Source organism: Delphinus delphis, chromosome 19 (assembly GCF_949987515.2).
Source record: "Delphinus delphis chromosome 19, mDelDel1.2, whole genome shotgun sequence".
Lineage (NCBI taxonomy): Eukaryota > Metazoa > Chordata > Mammalia > Artiodactyla > Delphinidae > Delphinus > Delphinus delphis.
Genome location: NC_082701.1, coordinates 30,995,524 through 31,013,521, shown reverse-complemented (window position 1 = coordinate 31,013,521; position 17,998 = coordinate 30,995,524). Strand labels below are relative to the sequence as shown.

General features: G+C 51.4%; 1 protein-coding gene across 4 annotated transcripts in view; it reads right to left on the bottom strand.

Moving 5' to 3' along the window:
- The window catches only part of CUEDC1 (CUE domain containing 1), a 76,385-nt gene that overhangs the window by 40,826 nt on the left and 17,561 nt on the right, over window positions 1-17,998 (bottom strand). Inside the window, exon 2 of one of the 4 annotated variants that reach the window (XM_059996613.1) lies at window positions 10,822-10,895. The exons of the other annotated variants lie outside the window; for them this stretch is intronic. The gene's annotated coding sequence lies outside the window, so the exon portion shown is untranslated. The remainder of the gene's footprint in view (window positions 1-10,821; window positions 10,896-17,998) is intronic. 4 annotated transcript variants of the gene reach the window in all.

Genomic DNA, 17,998 nt, shown 5'->3' with positions numbered 1-17,998 from the left:
AAAAATAAAACAGATACAGAAAACTGCACAAAATACATGTAAGTTTAATGAATCATCATAAGGCAAACACCTTTCAACCACTCAAGTCAAGAAATGAAACTCTGCCAGGTGCTCCAAAACCCTCTCCACGTGCCACAAACTGTTTGCATGGTAATCGCTTCCTTGCATTTCTTAACCCTCAAATGTGCATATGCCTGAACACTATACTTAAGTCTTGCACAGTGTCTTTAAAGTCTATTTTAATCTACAGGTTCCCCCTTCATCCCTTTTGTTCCTTGTAATTTATGAGCTGAACAACCCAGGCTGTTTAACTCCAGACTTCCCTACTATCTGAAGTTCATGGAACAAGTTTCCTTTTCTCCCTGAGTCTTAGTTACTGCTTCCTTACCAGTGCCACCCTGCCCACCTTATGGCGCTCCTGTCAGCAACAAAAAGAGACAGCCTCAAAGCACATCAGGAAATGCTTATGAAATTACGTTAAGCAAAGGATGCAGGATGCAAACGGATACATATGGTGTGCTTTCAACTACATAAAGGAAAGATGCCTAGGAAAATGGAGCAGAAGAAATACTCCAATCTATCAATAGTTGTCCTGGAGGTTGGTGGAATTCTGTACCCCCCTTTTTCTTCCTTGTATTTTCCACAATTAGCATATAACAATGTGACAGGGGACAAATCACTTTTAAACATTTTCAAGAAAAGAGCGCTCTGAAAGCGCGGCGCGAGATCGAACGTGTCACCGGGCTTGTCTGCTCTCCTGTCACAGGACCACCTGGCTTTGCTCTCTGCTCCCACGGCCACCACCAATCCAGCTGGGATCCTCGGCGTCCCGAGCCTGCTTCCCTTGATGCCTCCTGGCTGGTCAGCCCGTCTCCTTCCTGTCTTTGCTCTGTGCCGCCAGCAGAAGAACTCATCTAAACCGTGCCAGGTCGCTTCCCAGCCCCTCAGTCTCTTGTGTAAAGATCAGACCCCTTCCTTTTTCTGCATCAGCCGTCACCACACTCCGTGAGCATCAGGGTCACCTGCAGGGCTTGTCAAACACACACTGCTGGGCTCTACCCCCAAGGCCACTGGTTCAGGGACCACGGAGCACAGCCGTCTGCACCTCTCCTCTGTCCTCATAAACAAGGCCTGTCCAGCTTTCACGCCCCTCTCAGGTTCCCCTTTTCCGAGAGGCAGTCTCTGGAAACTTCGGCCAGTACTGATGCCCCTCTGCTCTTCCAGGTCAGCCACAGCGCTCAAAGCGGTCTGGTGGCCTTGAAGAGGGGAGAGAGTGCTGAGTGGCCGTGATGACGGGCAAGGTGGCACGTCATCCTTTGCTGCCTCCTTCTATCAGACCTCTATCAGACCTCAGGGCAGACTCAGGGAGGGACACTTCTTCAACGCCCCCACGCCACCCAGGGGGTGTTCTGCATGTACCAGGGAAACTGGGTCTGTTTCATTCACAGACACCCCAGCGACATTCACACACGGGCTTCTAATGATTCACTCATTCATTCACTGGCAGGCAAAAAACACTTAGGGAGGACCTACTGTATGCCAGGATATACAAGATAAAAATCTCTTTTCACAAAGAACAAGAATGACAATAGCGTGGGTTACAGCAGAAAGGGCTCTGTGAGGAGCCCTTCCAACTGCAGCACGAGAGACCGCTGCGCACACACAACCGTGGCCTGAGAGGCAGGTGTTGGTGCCGCCAGTAAGCACACACAGGTGTGGACGCGCCCTTGTGCAGCCATGGGAAAGGCTTGGCTGCCGGTCACAGGCTTCGTTGTCCCCCAGCTAAGCCACCCTGGAGTCGGGGACAGGATTTATGGGTAGATATTGTTAGGAGAACAGATGTCCAGGCAGGCGGGCAGAGCAACTGGGAACAGTGGTCGTGATTGTGCCAGCCTGGAACCCAGCGGAGGGAGGCAAGAAGACACTGCGGTGTCTGAGAAGCAGACCCCTACCCCGCTTCTTCGAACACCCAGGGCTCGGGACCCTTAGGCTCTCTGCCCAGCAAGACATTCAGCAGGTTGAAGACACCATGGACTCTGTAAGGCAGGTTCTGGCTTCTCCATGACCTTGGACAACGTTTACTTCCTTGTGCCCCAGTTTCACTATCTAATAATACCTTTTTAAAAAGTAAGTAAAGCCAAAAAACAAGATGATAGAGATCACCGTCGGAAGAATAAAAGGACAGATTAAAAACAAACAACAACGGGCCTCCCTGGTGGCGCAGTGGTTGAGAGTCCGCCTGCCGATGCAGGGGACGCAGGTTCGTGCTCCGGTCCGGGAAGATCCCACATGCCGCGGAGCGGCTGGGCCCGTGAGCCACGGCCGCTGAGCCTGCGCGTCGGAGCCTGTGCTCCGCAGCGGGAGAGGCCGCAACAGTGAGAGGCCCGCGTACCGCAAAAAAAAAAAAAAAAAAGAGGCTCAGGGGTATTCTGGGCCGCTCCCAGTGTATCTGGGATATACTATCTCAGAGGTGAATGGCAAATTATTATCTAAAAGAGGGGGAGGGAGGGACAGTGGCTGCAGGGAAAACATCAAGGGAGCTCAGAGACAAGCTGGAGGCGAGAAGGAATGTCAATATTGAGGTGCCCTTCCTTTCTGCTCCCCACTCCAGAAATCTGGTACTGGAGAGGAGATAACCTCCTCTTCGCACAGGTTGACCAGTCCTCCAGGGACCTGCTGCTTCAGCCACGTGTGGCCGAGTCCTGGGCTGCTCCTTCCTCTGGCCACCATACCATCCTAGCACTTTTCCCTAGTCCCGTGCTCTTAACTCCTCGGCCCTAACAGCCTCACCCTGACCAACTGCAATTTTACGATTCAGAACACAGACCTCCTCCTCCAGGAAGCCTTCCCAGATGCACTCCTTGGCTCTCCCCTACATGGCCTGGGCCTGTTAGATTCTTGCTGCACCATCAAAATGGCAGCACTAGTCACATGATATCAAAGTTACCAATGTGCCGGCTGGTGGCCCTGACAGAGCAGGCATTTTTTGGTCTCATTCAGCTCTCTGTCCCCAACGCCTAGTTCAGTGCCCAGCATAAAGCAGGTAAGCAATATGTACAGGCAGACCTCGGTTCATTGCCATTCACGTTACTGCACTTCACAGATGCTGAGTTTTTTACAAATTGAAGGTTTGTGGCAACCCTGCATCGAGCAAGTCTATTGGTGCCATTTTTCCAACAGCGTTTGCTCAGTTTGTGTCTCGGTGTCCCATTTTGGTAATTCTCACCATATTTCAAACTTTTTCATTATTATTATATTTGAGCTGGTGCTCTGTGATCAGTGATCTTTGATGTTACTACTGCGACTGGCTGAAGGCTCAGATGATGGTTGGCATTTTTTTCTCAGTGAAGTATTTTTTAATTAAGGCATGTACATTGTTTTTTTTAAGACATAATGCTATTATACACTTAATAGACCACAGTATAGTGTAAACATAATTTTTATATGCATTAGGAAACCAAAAAACGTGTGTGACTCACTTTGCTGCGATATTCACTTTACTGCGGCGGTCTGGAACCGAACCTACAACATTTCTGAGGTCTGCCTGTATATTTATGCTGATCAGGAGAAAGGGAGGGGAGGAAATTTTAAATCAAACAACGGCACACTTTTCAAAACTCTAGGGAAATTATAGCAAATATTTTCTTTAGTGCTGCCTATGTGCCACAGAGAAGCCTGAGACACAGGGAGGGAAGGGCGGCCACGGTGGCAGAGCTGGGTGAGAATCCGGGCAGTTTGGCTCCAGAGTCGCTGCTCTCAACCACTCTGCCATGGTACCTGTGGTTCAAAGGGAAAAGAAAAAAGAGTAAAACCTGGAGAAAATAGCTCCCTCTGCAGTCCTTGCTCCTGTGGCTTGGGGGTCACCCTTCAGACAAAGCAGAGATTCAGGCTGCTGCCCACGGGAGCAGAAGCAATTGGTGAAGGCCTCTCTCAGTGAGGTGCCAGGGACCCTGCTGCAGCCCCTGGGAGAGCCCGGAAGTTAGCAGTCCCAACTGGGAGCTCTCGGAGGTCAGTTTAGAAACAGGGACAGGGATGATGCCATTCAGGGCCTTTTTGCTCTGGGCCAGTGAGAGGATGTCCCACCAGCCCAGGGGGCTTCATTCAGGAGAGCCTATGAGGAAAAGCAGGGACCCGGGGCGGCATAAAAGTAGGCAGAGAGAAAATGCATTCAGAGTTAACCGGAATGATTGAAAATGGACCATACGCCAGGCACTTGGTGACGTGTGTCCCCACGGGATTTAATTTTCACACCAACCCAGTGAGGCAGCTGCCACTCTCTTCGTCTTACCAACAGGAAACTCGGGCATTGTTCTGCTGGAACAAGAGAGAGCAGGGAGGCAAGGCTCCCAAATCAGGTGTGTTTGGCCAAGGCTGAGTAGAGATGTAAGGGTCTTTGGGTAAAGCATTAAGGCTACTTGCCCTTTGTTCTCTTTCTTCAAGACAGACCAAATAAAATGGGATTTAGGTGAGACTCCAGAAGAAACTTTCTTGACTGTAAAGAGGTGTTAGAAAGAGCACTTCCCAGGAAAGACCCCTGAACAGTGCATCACTCCAGCAAGTGCCTGTTCTGCAGCAGGAGACGGGACCGCCTGACCTCTATCACCTGACGCACTTGGAGTTCCCCTCAGACATCTTGACTCCAGCTCCAGTCTCAAGGGAGGCTTTTGGACAACACAAATCTGAGGTTAAACACATCCTTTGCTAAATTTGACAAGCAGATGGGTGGAGAGTTCCGATACTGAAATGAAGCGTGGAGTTGGCGTATTTGATCAACGAGTAAAGCTGGCACGAGCGTGGTACTGAGTGATAAAAGCCTACTGTTTCGCCTGTTGGATAACATAGCTTGTCAAGCCAGTAGCGACCGAGATGACCACAGGAAGTGTGGCAGGCAAGCCGCTCAGGCAGAAAACTGCTCAGGAAGCCCGGTCCTGCATGGGCCACCCTCGCGTACTTGCTACTGAGCTGCTGGGGGTCCGTGAGGACACAGAGCAGATCTGCTGTCGCCCTGGGCTGCTCGGGCCAACACTTTTGCCTTGACCTGGAACAGCAGTCTCCCTGCCGTGACCAGCCCGGGAATGCAGGACACCCTGGGCAGGAGGAGGGGGCACCTGGGGGCCTGGATCACATGCAAAAATGCTCAGTCTAGTCTAAAGAGAGGCTCCCAATTCTGAAGTTTCATTTCAAACCAGGCAACTCACTGGTTTGAGTCAAACACAGAATTTACTATTTACCATAGAACAATCATATGACAATGATTTTGCAGTTTACCCAGATGTGGGGCTTCCTTAAGGTAAAAGGGGTCACAGTATCAAAGAGGTTCAAAACCTCTCCACCCTCCCCGGAGAGACCAAGGCCTGGAAAGGTTAAAGGCCTCGTGCAAAGTTCCTGCCGGAGGATCAGCAGGTCCCAGCTCTCCCACCAGCTTCCCGCCCCAAGTGGCCAGCAGCTGCCTCTGTGCTGTGAGTACGGGGTGGGGTGGGCTGAGTGTCTATAAACCATGGCGCACTCGCTCCACCCATGGCCTCATGACGCACGAGGCTCCACCACACAGGCCAAGCCCAGGCACGGGTCCCCAGCTGGAGGACCGACTATGGCTCCCCCAACCTGGGAGCTCCAGGCCACTGCAAGTCTTCCTGTGTGGTCCCCACCTTCCCCTTTGACTCCCAAAGAGGGGAAGAGGGTGGAGAGCAAAGAAAAATCCCCAGCCGGCAGGCATCAATTTGCCCAAAGCAAAGGCAACGTAAAGGCTGCGCCTGTTTCCATGGAGACGCGATGGGCGAAGCAAAACAGAGCGATAAACACAAACCGTCACCACCTTCTGGGCCAGTGTGACCCATGTTGTCAGGCCAGAGCCCTGACAGGAGGACATCGGAAGGATTACAGGCAATCAGAAGAGCCGCAGACACACCGGAAGCCCTTTCAGTAGGTAGAGAGCGAGGCAGCACCCCCCACCAGCCCCCAGGCCTACAGATTAGCCTGGCCCCCACTCTTGAGAAAGACCCTGAACAAAAAAAACACCAAAGTCCAAAGTGAATCATTATTCACTTTACAAAAGGATTCTTTGCTTGACAAAGGGATTCCTTGAAAGGGCCAGAGCCCAAGGTAGACTGGAGCTTTGCTTTGTTTCATTATTTACTTCTGTGGGCCAGAGGAAGAGGGGGAGAAGGGAGTAACTTGCAGCTGAAAGTTTGTTAGAAAAGATGACAAAATTCCTAAGGGGAAGGCGTAGAGGGGTGGAGACAAGACTGTGCTTCTAAAACATTTGCCGGGAGAGGCCCTCGAGACGAGCCAGGGCAGCTTTCAAACAGGAGGCAAGAGAGCCGAGTGCCTGTGGCCCGTCCCCCGGGAAGGGCACAGCACAGGAGGCGGGCAGCAGAGTTTCCAACAGGTCCCCACGGGGTGGACCCCAGAGCCATCAGGCTGCGAGGAAAAGCAGGGAGCAGTAAGGGGCAGCAGGAAGGCAGGAGGCCAGCAGCAGGCTCAGCAGGTGGCAGGGGTGTCACCCTTTATCAGGTGACATGTATTTATGAAGCATCTCTTTGCATGTGCTTGCCATCCTGGGGAGGGATGCCCTGCCCTTGGAGAGTCTCAACCAGGCCTTCACTCCACTCGGTCTTTTTCATAATTCCTACGAGGAACAAGAAACAAGCGTTGCAACAGCAAGAATATTTCCTGAGTGTGCGAACTAGCCATTGTCTCCTGTACCCCCTCAACCGCCCCGTGAGGGAGACATTATTCTTATTCCCATTTACCCATGTGGAGACAGGCACAGAGAGGTAAGTAACTTGCCCAAGATCATGCAGCTAGTAAGTAGCAAAGCCAGGATTCAGATGCAAGTCTGCCCAACTTCAAAGCCTGTGAACACTAGGCTAAATGCCTGCCGCATCAGCCCATTTCACAGACAGAGATGCCGAGGAGGAGAGAATGCAAGCGAGTTGCACTGAAGCAGGGGATGGACTCTGAGGACCAGCTCTCCTGACACACCCAAGGCTTGTTTGACTTGTGATACCGCCCCTGGGAAGGCAAGCCAGCTTTCTTGGTGGGGTACGTGGACTGCTCTGTGGCCATTAAGTCACTCACCCGGTCTGGGCCTCTGTTTACCTCTCTGCCATTCATCAGTATAGTGTGAGTCCCCCACTACCTCGCTGAGAGAGAGGAACTGGGAAGAAACGTGGGGCAAGGTCCAGGGCTGTCATCAGGGTGCCCACGGGAGGAACAGGCTCAGTCCCAGCTCCAGAGATTCACAGAGATCCACAGGCTCTGGGCTGAGCAACGTGATGTTCACAGAGCAAAAGCCTAGGCAGCATCTCCAGGAGGCATCTGGTTCAATGGTCTGCCCACCAAGGTACACCTGGGAAACTCGGGGACTTCCTGACATGGTTGGCCTTCAGGGAATCAATTTCCAAAACCTCCACTTCTCCCTGGTGTCCTTCCACATACCAGTGTGCTGGGAACCATCGGAGCCCACCAGCTCTCTTTCGAGGTGGCCCTCCTCAACGCTTCCCCGAAGAAAGGCCCATTCCCCCAGCCACCCAACTTTACTCTGGTGCTTTGCCCTGGTAAAAGCCACCAAACAAGGGGACAACTCAAGAATGCAGCACTCCTGGGAGGAGTCTCCTGAGGATGGACATTGAGAAGGGAGCTGGCCTTATTTTACCAAGACCTTCTCTAGCTTATCTACCCATCTGTTTATTTTAGAATTAGGAAGGAAGGAAGCTGACACAGGGACACCTGTTTAACACATTTATTGGAATAAAAAAATGGAGTCAGAGTTTTTCCAACACAAAGCATGATTTGGCTGACGGTCTAACAACGAGGTCCAGCTTTGCCAGTTAGGAATTACGGCAGACATTTTCCATAACTGTGTGGGCGGAGTTTGCCGTTCTAGGTTTTGACAAAATAAGCCTGGAAATACGCTCTGCTTAAAGTTATGAGAAAAAAATTTTATATGTGAAGTTTTAAATGTGTAAGGAGATACAGTTTTTCAAAATTCTTTTGGCAGGTGTGGGAGCAAAAAAAGTTTGAAGCGTGTGTCTTTACTTCCCTGGAGCCACACTCAGAGGCTGTAGCTTCCACACCACCCACTGGGCCATGAGAGTAATAGGTTCTCAAGAGAAGGCAGCCGCAGTACATATGACAAGCATTCGACCTGGACCCAGGGTGCAAGTTTATTTCTGCTACTTCTTAGCTGTGTGGATCTGGTTAAGTCACCCAAACTCCCTGAGACTCAGCTTCCCCATAAGCAAATGGGAATAATACCATATGAAGCATATTAAAAATCCTGATGTGGGGCTTCCCTGGTGGCGCAGTGGTTAAGAATCCACCTGCCAATGCAGGGGACATGGGTTCGAGCCCTGGTCCGGGAAGATCCCACATGCTGCAGAGCAACTAAGCCTGTGTGCCACACCTACTGAGCCTGCGCCCTACAGCCCGCGAGCCACAACTACTGAAGCCCGCACGCCTAGAGCCCGTGCTCCGCAACAAGAGAAGCCACCACAATGAGAAGCCCGCGCACCACAACGAAGAGTAGCCCCCGCTCTCCGCAACTAGAGAAAAGCCCGCGCGCAGCAACGAAGACCCAACACAGCCAAAAAAAAAAAAAAAAAAAAAAAAATCCTGATTTGATGATGATAACATTAAATGAATAACAGAGAAGTGCACGGCACGAACAGCACCAAATAGTAGCCAACCAGCAAGTGTTTTCTGTTTGGCTTGGACAACCTGATGGCCTCTATCTCCAGATGGTACTAATAACTGATATTTACTGAGCACTTACTATGTGCCAGGCACTGGACTAGGTGCTTCACAGGCCCCAGTTCATTTTGTCTTCACATCCATCCTATCGGCAAGGTGTCATTCTTAGTCCTCGATTTATAAGCACAGAAAGCTTACACACTTGCCCAGCTCAGTCGGCTAGAGGTTAAAGGCCCAGTGGGTCTGTTCAGTTCCAGAGCCCGTGCTCTAAACCCTCCCTATTCAAAGTGCGGCCTCCGACTGGCAGCATCTGCACCGACTGGGACCTTATTAGAAATGCAGGATCCCAGGGCCTATTCCATACCTACTGAATCAGAATCTGCATTCTAGCAATATCTACAGTTGATTCCCATGCACATCCCTGTTGGAGAATCCCTGCTCTAGATCACCAGTCCAGCTGATTTACAACCTGGTTTTATCTTGCTGAAGGCAATATTAGAATGTTTGCTTTCTCCACACGTGCACACACACAGCTGGCAAGTAAAGCAAGCAAGGTGGTTAAGGGTTACAATAATCCATCAGTGACACATGCAAAAGGCGTATTTTTCAAAGTGCTGGGAGGACTCACGTCAAACACTCATCAGTGGTTACCTCTGAGGAGTGGTATGGGATGGGGAGAAGGGGTGGTGGAAGGGGGGGCCATTTGTTTTATTTGTTTATATTTCTCGTTTTTAATATTTATTTATTTATTTGGCGGCACCGGGTCTTAGTTGTGGCATGCAGGGTCTTTAGTTACGGCATGCGGACTCTTAGTTGCAGCATGTGGGATCTAGCTCCCTGACCAGGGATCGATCCCGGGCCCCCCGCCTTGGGAGCATGGAGTCTTAGCCTCTGGACCACCAGGGAAGTCTCAGGCCATTTGTATTATTTGAAATTTTTAATAAAAAGAATGGAGTTGTTTATTGGTTACACAATTTTTCATAAAAAGCATGACAGTTCCCCGGAAGGCCAGGAAGGGGGTCCCTAGGGAAGTGTTGGTAGAAGAAAAGGGTTGCTGGGCTTGTAGTCATAAGACCTGGATTCAAGGCCAGGCTCTGCCCCTAATTTGCCTTGGGACAGCAGGGCTCTCACTTGGCATCTGTGGGCCTGTGTTTCCCCCACTATAAAGGGGGGTCGCCCCACGTACCCTTCCAAGCCCCACAGCATGGGTGCAGGGACCAACCGCGCAGCGAAATGCACAAGAGGCCTGTGTGAAGGGCAGGGTGCTGTGTTTCTTGAAAGGAAAAGCGACGAAAGAAAGCAGTGAAACATTCCCCCTCACTCATTCCATTCCCCAAACACAGGCAGTCCATGACTTTATAAGGAAGACACACACAGCAACCTGGATTTAGAGTCCGTGGGAGCCCCAGGCTGATTTTCAAATCCTTATTCGAACTTAAAAGTTAGGTTTGGACGTGGTTCAAAACACAGAGAGAAAGGGCTTTCTCAGCATCTTGCCCATTCTCTTTGCTCCTCGCCGGGTTTCTCTGCAGGCTCAGGACTCGGGGATGCCGTGTTGGGGCACAGATGCTCCCCTCTGCTGTGCTTTCCATGTCTCCCCACACATGGCCCCAGCCCCGGCGCTGCCTCCCAGCTGCTCTGAGGGTCCACAGTTCGGCTCCCTCTGGCCGATGCCTTAGTTTCCCCACTTTTATCTTAGAACCGGAAGGAGCAGCAAGTCCTCCCCTAGCTTGTCTCGGGGGAGGGGTGGAGTCTGGGTCCACAGGGATAAAGGCACTCGCTCCAACCCACAAAGCTAGCTTAAAATAAATAGAGCTGGGTCGGGTTCTCTATGACCTTTGGAAATACCTCCTTTTCCTTAAGATTTTTCCATCATTCCTTTGCAACTTGTCCCCTCATTCTGAGAGATGCACAAATCTGAAGACTAAAAGCTGCTGTGCTTTTCCTCAAACCGAATGATCCTAAAACCACACAGTCTGAAGGTATCATTGAAACTGAGCCAGAAAAGAATCCCGTCAGATTTTCCAGTGAGAACCAGGCCCTTCGAAACCATCATGAGCTTCAGCTACAGTGAAGTAATGGCGAAAGAAGCCTCCACGCAGGCAGTTCCAGCCCCAATGTACTTACGTGGCCTTAGACACCTAACGTCACCTCTCCGAGCCTCAGTTTTCTCATATGCGAGACAGTGAGAGAACCGGCACCTTTCGGGTTTAAAAAGAAGATTCTAGATAAGAATAAAGCCTTTCGTGCAGAGTAGGAGCTCAGTAAATAGCAACTATTACCATCATGATCATCTCACTCAGGACCATCCAACCCAAAGACAGGGGTCTGTCTAAATCAGTTCTCCACTCTTGTCACACATTAGAATCAACTAAGGAAAGTTTTTTCCTTTTAAAAAAATACCAGTGCCCAGACCTTATCCCCAGTGACTCTGATTCAGTCGTGTGGATTAGGCCTGAGGGAATCAGTACATTTGTTACAGCTCTCCAGGTGATTCTAATGTGCACCTGTGATTGAGAACTGTGCTCTGAATCCTTGCTTCTCAACCTTGAACGTGCACACGAATCTCCTAGGGGCCTTGCTAAAATGCAAGTTCTGACTCAGCAGGGTTAGCGTGAGGCCTGAGAGTCTGCATTTTCAACTAGCCCCCAGGTGACGCCAGTGCTACTGCTTCATGGCCTCAGGAAGAACGGCACCCAAAACTCAAGGTCTTGGGCAGATGGCTGGCAAGTTTATAAGATTCTTCTCTGGAAGTCTCAAAGGCTGGCTCTGTCTAGCCAGGCTAGAGCTCACTGCCTCCTGGAAGTAGACAGCCAACTATATGCCCTCAGACTGGGGCACAAGGACCCAGAACCAGAGCTTGTCCTCAGATGACTCTCTCTTCGGCTTCATGTTGTTGTTTTTTGGCGGTGGTGGGTGAGGCAGGGAGGGGTGGTCTTAGCAAGAGCCTGCAGACACGCGTGGCCACAAAGGCACACTAGCAAGTTAATCGTGACACCGCACCCTGCATTCCTGTGGAGTTGCCTTCTCAACACCGTCGAAGACAAAAGCCAGAAGGAAAGGGTCCTAGTTACTTTCGCTCAGATCGGCGGGGTGTAGGAGGGCATGGCCTGACCTGGCACCATGGCCCATCCAGAAGGAGCTGAAAACAACTGCGCCTCTGGTCCGCCTGCCTCCTCTGATCAGCCAAGCAGGAAAGCTTCCTGCCTGGAGCTGGCTAGGTAAGTGCACAGTTGAAGGGACTCCAGGGAAACATGAGGTGGGAAGGGGCTGGACGGGCAAGTCCCTCCGGCTTTGAGGGTGGTGCATTTTGTGACCCTAAACAACATCAACAACCCAACACTGACGGGGCACCTATTACGTGCCAGAGAATTTTACAGAAATACTCTAATTGGATCCTCACGTCAACTTCGCAAGTCAGGCATCACTGCTTTCATTGTACAGGTGAGAAGACTGAGGCTCAGTGGATAAGTAATGGAACCTACAGAGGACAGAGTCAGGATCGGAAGCCAAGCTCAAAACTTAAAATCTCTCGATGCCTCAACTTATCCTTTCACAAGAAAGGGAAAAGCGTATAAATGAACAGAACTGAAAGTGGCTTCGTTATTAATCATTATCCTCATCAGAAGTGTAGTTAAGAGATACTGGGAGAAACGGTTGGTGTCTGTCCTGACGTTCAGGTGGCTAAGCCCAGACCCCTGCAGTCCCCAGGCCCTTGAGGGGAGGGTGAAATGCACCTGACGACTCCAGGGTGAGTACAGGAGACTTCAGGGGAAGGCCCGGCTGTGGGATACAGCTAGGGTCCAAAAACCCAACAGCTCAAGGAAGGAGACGGAGCTGAGTCACAGCTGCATGTTCCCAGCACCCGGGCCACCATGCCAGGCCCAAGGCTGGAAATGTGCCCATGGGCCCTGAGGGCCAACCTGAACCTGTGCCCCATCGCCTCACCCCTGCATAAGTCATGGAGGCTTCCTGAAACAGCCGGGGGCCATTCAAGGACTACAGCACCAAGGGCCAAAGAGGCCATGCTGGGAGCCTCTGTCCCATTGGCCCCAGGCCCCTCCTCCCAGCACCCTTGCAGCTCTGGATTAATATTACACCCATACAACCCCGACAGTGGCTCCTGACCATCCAGCTCCGTGAAGGTCTGAGGCTTAACATACAGACAAGCTGGAGATGGAGGGGAACAACAGGGGATGCACAAGGAGGCAACAGCGTGGCCACTGAAAATGTTTTAGAACCACACCATTTCATTAAGAATGCTCATTCTACAGTGTTACATGAAAAAGCTACATGCAGAAGTATGTCATCAGTAAGATAACAACTGACTGTTTAAGAATCTATGCACATTAAGATGAAGAACAGGGCTTCCCTGGTGGCGCAGTGGTTGAGAGTCCGCCTGCCGATGCAGGGGACACGGGTTCGTGCCCCCGTCCGGGAAGATCCCACATGCCGTGGAGCGGCTGGGCCCGTGAGCCATGGCCGCTGAGCCTGCGCGTCCGGAGCCTGTGCTCCGCAACGGGAGAGGCCACAGCAGTGAGAGGCCCGCGTACCGCAAAAAAAAAAAAAAAAAAGATGAAGAACAGAGGGAGACACAATCAAATGTTATTGGTGGCACCATTTAAGTGATCAGAATGATCACTTTTTTTGGAAATTAAGCATTTTCCAGTTTTTCTGGAATGTAATGTAGAAGGTAAACTACACAGGGGTCAAAGGAGCACATTCTTTTTTTTTTTTTTTTTTTGATTGAAGGACAGTTGATTTACAAGAGGAGCACATTCTGACTAAAGTCCGTGTGTCTGAGGAGTCAGGATGAAGACTTGCAGAGAGGGCACAGCCCAGGCGAGACAGTTCACAGCAATGAGATGGAACAGGCACATCTGCAGTCCAAGGCCACGGGGCTATGGTGCTCAGACCTGGGCCAGCGGGCCAGTGGGGGACCCTTCCCAAGGGGCTGGAATTCTCCAGGGAATATAACAAAAAGCCCCTTAATCCTTAAAGTGCTCTAAAGGACTCTATTGAAAGGCGCCTACTGAAAGAGTGCAGTCAGGTGCTCTGCCCCACGCTGGGGGCAGCAGACAGCTGCCACTGCAGGCTCCAGCGTCCCTCGAGACTCCCGGCCGAGGAGGATTCCTGCCTGTGCTGCAAAGCCCCACCAGCACAAGGACAGAAGAGAGCTGAGCTTCACCATATGGGGCTCAGGAGCCTCCTGGGAATGCCGGCGGGAGGGGGAATGGCAGGTCCCTAAGCCCTGTGCAAATGTGAAGGAGGGAAGAGGTTTAAAGTGAAGGAACAGCACCAGCTGTCGCCAAAACAACACTAATTACAGGGGCTGTGCCGCCTGCACCAGGCCGGGCTCTGCAAGCAAAGATCCTCCCAGGGGCCCGGCAGTCACCCAGCCGCCTGTGCTTTGCTGCCTTGTGGATGGGCTGCAGGCCTGTCACCCAACTGGGCAGGGAAGCCCAGGCCCAGAAAGCAGCTTCCACAGGTCCTGCTTACTGAGACGTCCCCATCACAGGGTCAGTTGCCTGGGCTGCGGGCCAGGGCCAGGAGACACTGGAATGTGGACAGGACTAGAGAAGCTCCTTCTCTGGAGTTTTTTTTTTTTTTTTTAAGCTTTGGCTGCATTGGGTCTTCGTTGCTGCTCGCGGGCTTTCTCTAGTTGCAGCGAGCAGGGGTTACTCTTCATTGCAGTGGGCGGGCTTCTCATTGCGGTGGCTCCTCTTGTTGCAGAGCACGGGCTCTAGGCGTGCAGGCTTCAGTAGTTGTGGCTCGCGGGCTCAGTAGTTGTGGCTCACGGGCTCTAGAGTGCAGGCTCAGTAGTTGTGCCTCGCGGGCTCTAGAGTGCAGGCTCAGTAGTTGTGGAACGCGGGCTTAGCTGCTCCGTGGCATGTGGGATCTTCCCAGACCAGGGCTCGAACCCATGTCCCCTGTGTTGGCAGGAGGATTCTTAACCACTGCACCACCAGGGAAGCCCTCTGGAGCTTTTAAAGACCTAAGTATCTGGAATAGCAACAGTAAAATAGGAAAAAATTGATGTCCTTGTCCCTTGAAGCTGGGGAAGGGGCAGAGTCAAGTGGAGAGACCAGAAATGCCAGTTCTCAGGGGCTCCTCACTCGCAGCTCACAGCTCATCACGGCAAGGAGCTCAAGTCCACCATCACTGACGGGGCGTGGGGGCGGGGGGTGGGCCCTGGACGTCCTCCTGCCCAAGGCATTTCTGCTGAGACCCTGGGGTGGACTGAAAAAGGCCCACACTCAGGAAGCCAAGGAGGTAGGAAGCGCCCGGGTCCAGACCCGGGTTTTGTCCCTGTTCTGTGGCTTCCTAGCCATGGGGCTGGTGCCAAGCTGCTTCACTCCCCTAAATTAGGTGTAAGCGGTACCCATCCTCGCTACTGCATCAAAATGTGTGCGGATCCACGAGAAATGCATGCGATGGTATTTCTAAGACTATCAAATGCTAAACAAATGGAAGGTGGCATTATGACTAGCGGGGCATCATTATAAAGCGGGGGCATTTTGCTTCTCTCTCATGACAACATGCAAATTAGAAGCAAAAACAGACACATGCTTTGTTTTTCAAGCCCTTCACCCACACACTCTAAAACAGGACTGGATGGGGCAGCCTCAGGAACATAGGATGGGGCTCCTGAACCGGAGGGGAAAGGGAAAGGGAGAAAGGAGTAAACAAAACCAGCGAGACTAGGGAAGAAGTAAGAAGGTTAGAACCCAGATTCTGGCCTCCTGGGAACGAGCCCCGCGTCCCTGGGAAAGAGGCCGAGATGAAAGAGAGGCGCAGCTGGGGGAAAACAGGCCGTGAGAACAGGATGCGATTGTTCACCAGGACAGGCTGAGCAGCCACCCCGGCTTTGTGCGTTGATGTAATTAAGGCCCAGTAGGTGGGGGCCGAGGTTTGGAATCCTTTAGCTCCTCGCTATTCTCCCGGGACAGCTGAGCCCGAACTTGGGGCTGGAACTGGGGGTGGCTCAGCTAAAAGGGGGCAGCGGCCCAGGCGGCCAGAGGCGAAGCCCTCATTCCTGCCTGAGAGGCACTTCCTTCTCCCCAGTACTTTCCCCGGGAGTTCCCTGAAGGCCGGCCTCTGCCCTGACCCCAGTTAACACTCCCACTAATTGCTGGGGCTGCGAGAGCCCAAAAGCCCAGGGAGCAAAAGAGCCTGAGTTAATTAAGGAGAGAAAAAAAGTCTGCTTCTCTGTTCTTCCTTCCCCTCCTCCCTGCTCCTCTGGGTCGGGCGTCTAGTTTCAGGGAAGCTCCAGAGGCAGGGATCTTCAGCCTGGAGCCAAAACCAACAATGGCACATGGAAATTACTGAACGGGAGCAGCTGGGCCGCGAGGGCTTCTAGAAGCCTTGCTCCAAAGCTGTCCAACTTTCCAAATTTCCCAGAGGTATGTCAGGGGGCCACTCCACACCCATCCAAAGGAAAGCCTCATGGTCTCAGTCCAAATACTGTTTGCTCTCAAATCAGCACAGCACAAGTTCTTGCTACCAAGGTGGGATTCCTCCAGAGGGCAATGGGCATTCTGTAAGCTAAACAGTAATAATGCAACATAGGCATTTGACAGATATTACCTCATCTAATTTCACAACTACCCTATGAGGTAAGTACTATCCTTGTCCCGACTTCATAGATGGGGAAACTGAGGCTTAGAGGAGATAATTAATGTACCCAAGTTCAACAAGCCAGCAAGCAGCAGAGGAACGATTCAGACCCCTGCACTCTGACTCCACAACCTGCCACTTGGATATTCTAGTACACTAGTAACAAGCCTTGTGGAGCTTCTTAGCCAAGGGTCCTTGAGGTTTCGATGAGGTCCAGGGATCTCCCCCCAACGACATCAAATGCACAATTGAATGTGTTTGGGTGTGCATACACTCTTCAGGGTGAAGGAGGGTGTCGAAGTTCTCTTTAGATTATCAGAGGGGTCTGGAACCCAAAAAGAGGTTAACAAACATGGACCAGTGAGGTGACACCCCAATCCATGCCTGCTAATTTGACTCCAGAACACAGATCTTCTAACTTGAGTCCTCTACTCTTTCACTTCATCTCCTCGTTCTGATGAAACATCCAAGCGGGAAGCTGAATTTCTCCGCAAAGAGATGATGCACTGGCCGTTTAGAATTAGGCAACTTAGCACTGAAAATCCACCACCCGGCGGGTGAAAGGGATTTCCTATCCACTGCTTCTTACTTCTTTCCACCGCTGCAAAACAAGTTCCAACATTGTCCCAATCCTGATCCTTGGTTTTGCTTGGATTCACACAGAGGAAAATACATTACCTGCAGCCCTAAACTATCAGAAATTCACAGGAGGAAGAAAGTTTCTGTTCCAAACGAATTTTCTACACTTTTAAAGACAGCTGTCTATCTAAAAGCAATGGTATTCCCTTAACTGCAGCCACTGTCCTCATTTTCAGATGCTCCAAGACAGCAAACAGTAACAGTGCTGCTGCTGCCCACAACTGACAGCCAGTATTATCGAGCACGCATTCTGCGCTCCACCCACGCTTACCTCATTTAACCCCAACTCCAACCCTAGGAGGCAGAGGCGTTATTATCTCTGACTTACAGATGACAATATTAAGACTCAGAGAGGCTAAACAGCTGCCCAAGAACACACAGCAAGTTAAGTGACAGAACCAGGGTTCAAACCCAAGTCTATTTGACCCCAAGATGGGGCCCTAGACCAGGGCCACTTAAAGCAGGTCTGCAGACCATTCAGAAACTGTTAGTCGTGGATCCTTGGCAAGATAAGCACAGGAAAAGAGAGTAAGTAAGGATTTAGAGACGTTTCTAGCAATTTGATATTGCTACCACATTCAAGCATGCGACGGGAGACTTGCCTCTTTGAATAGGGAAAGCATATAGACCAGTTAAGACTTGTGCAGAGGGTCATGCTTGTTGGGCCACATATCCGTCCCCAGAAGAATGAAATAAACCACCCGTCCTTTACCTCAGAGTTTGAGAAGCACTGCCCTAAAGCGCTCTGCAAGGACGGGCACCTACGCCCCTCAAATGAGGCCACCCCCGCAGTTGCCCCCCTCAGCGAGCAGTCTTCTAGCAAGGCACTCCTCAGGCTTTTACGTGCCCACAAACCACCTGGGCCTCTTGTTAAAATGCAGACTGACTTGGGCAGCCCGAGGTGGGGCCCAAGACTCTCCATTTCTCACCAGGTGGCGTGGGTGCTGCTGGTCTGGGGACCCGACTTGAGGAACAAGTTTCTAACGGCACATCACACAGGGGCAGATAAGGCTGGTTCCAGAAACTCCACTGGACAAAGCCAGCCAGA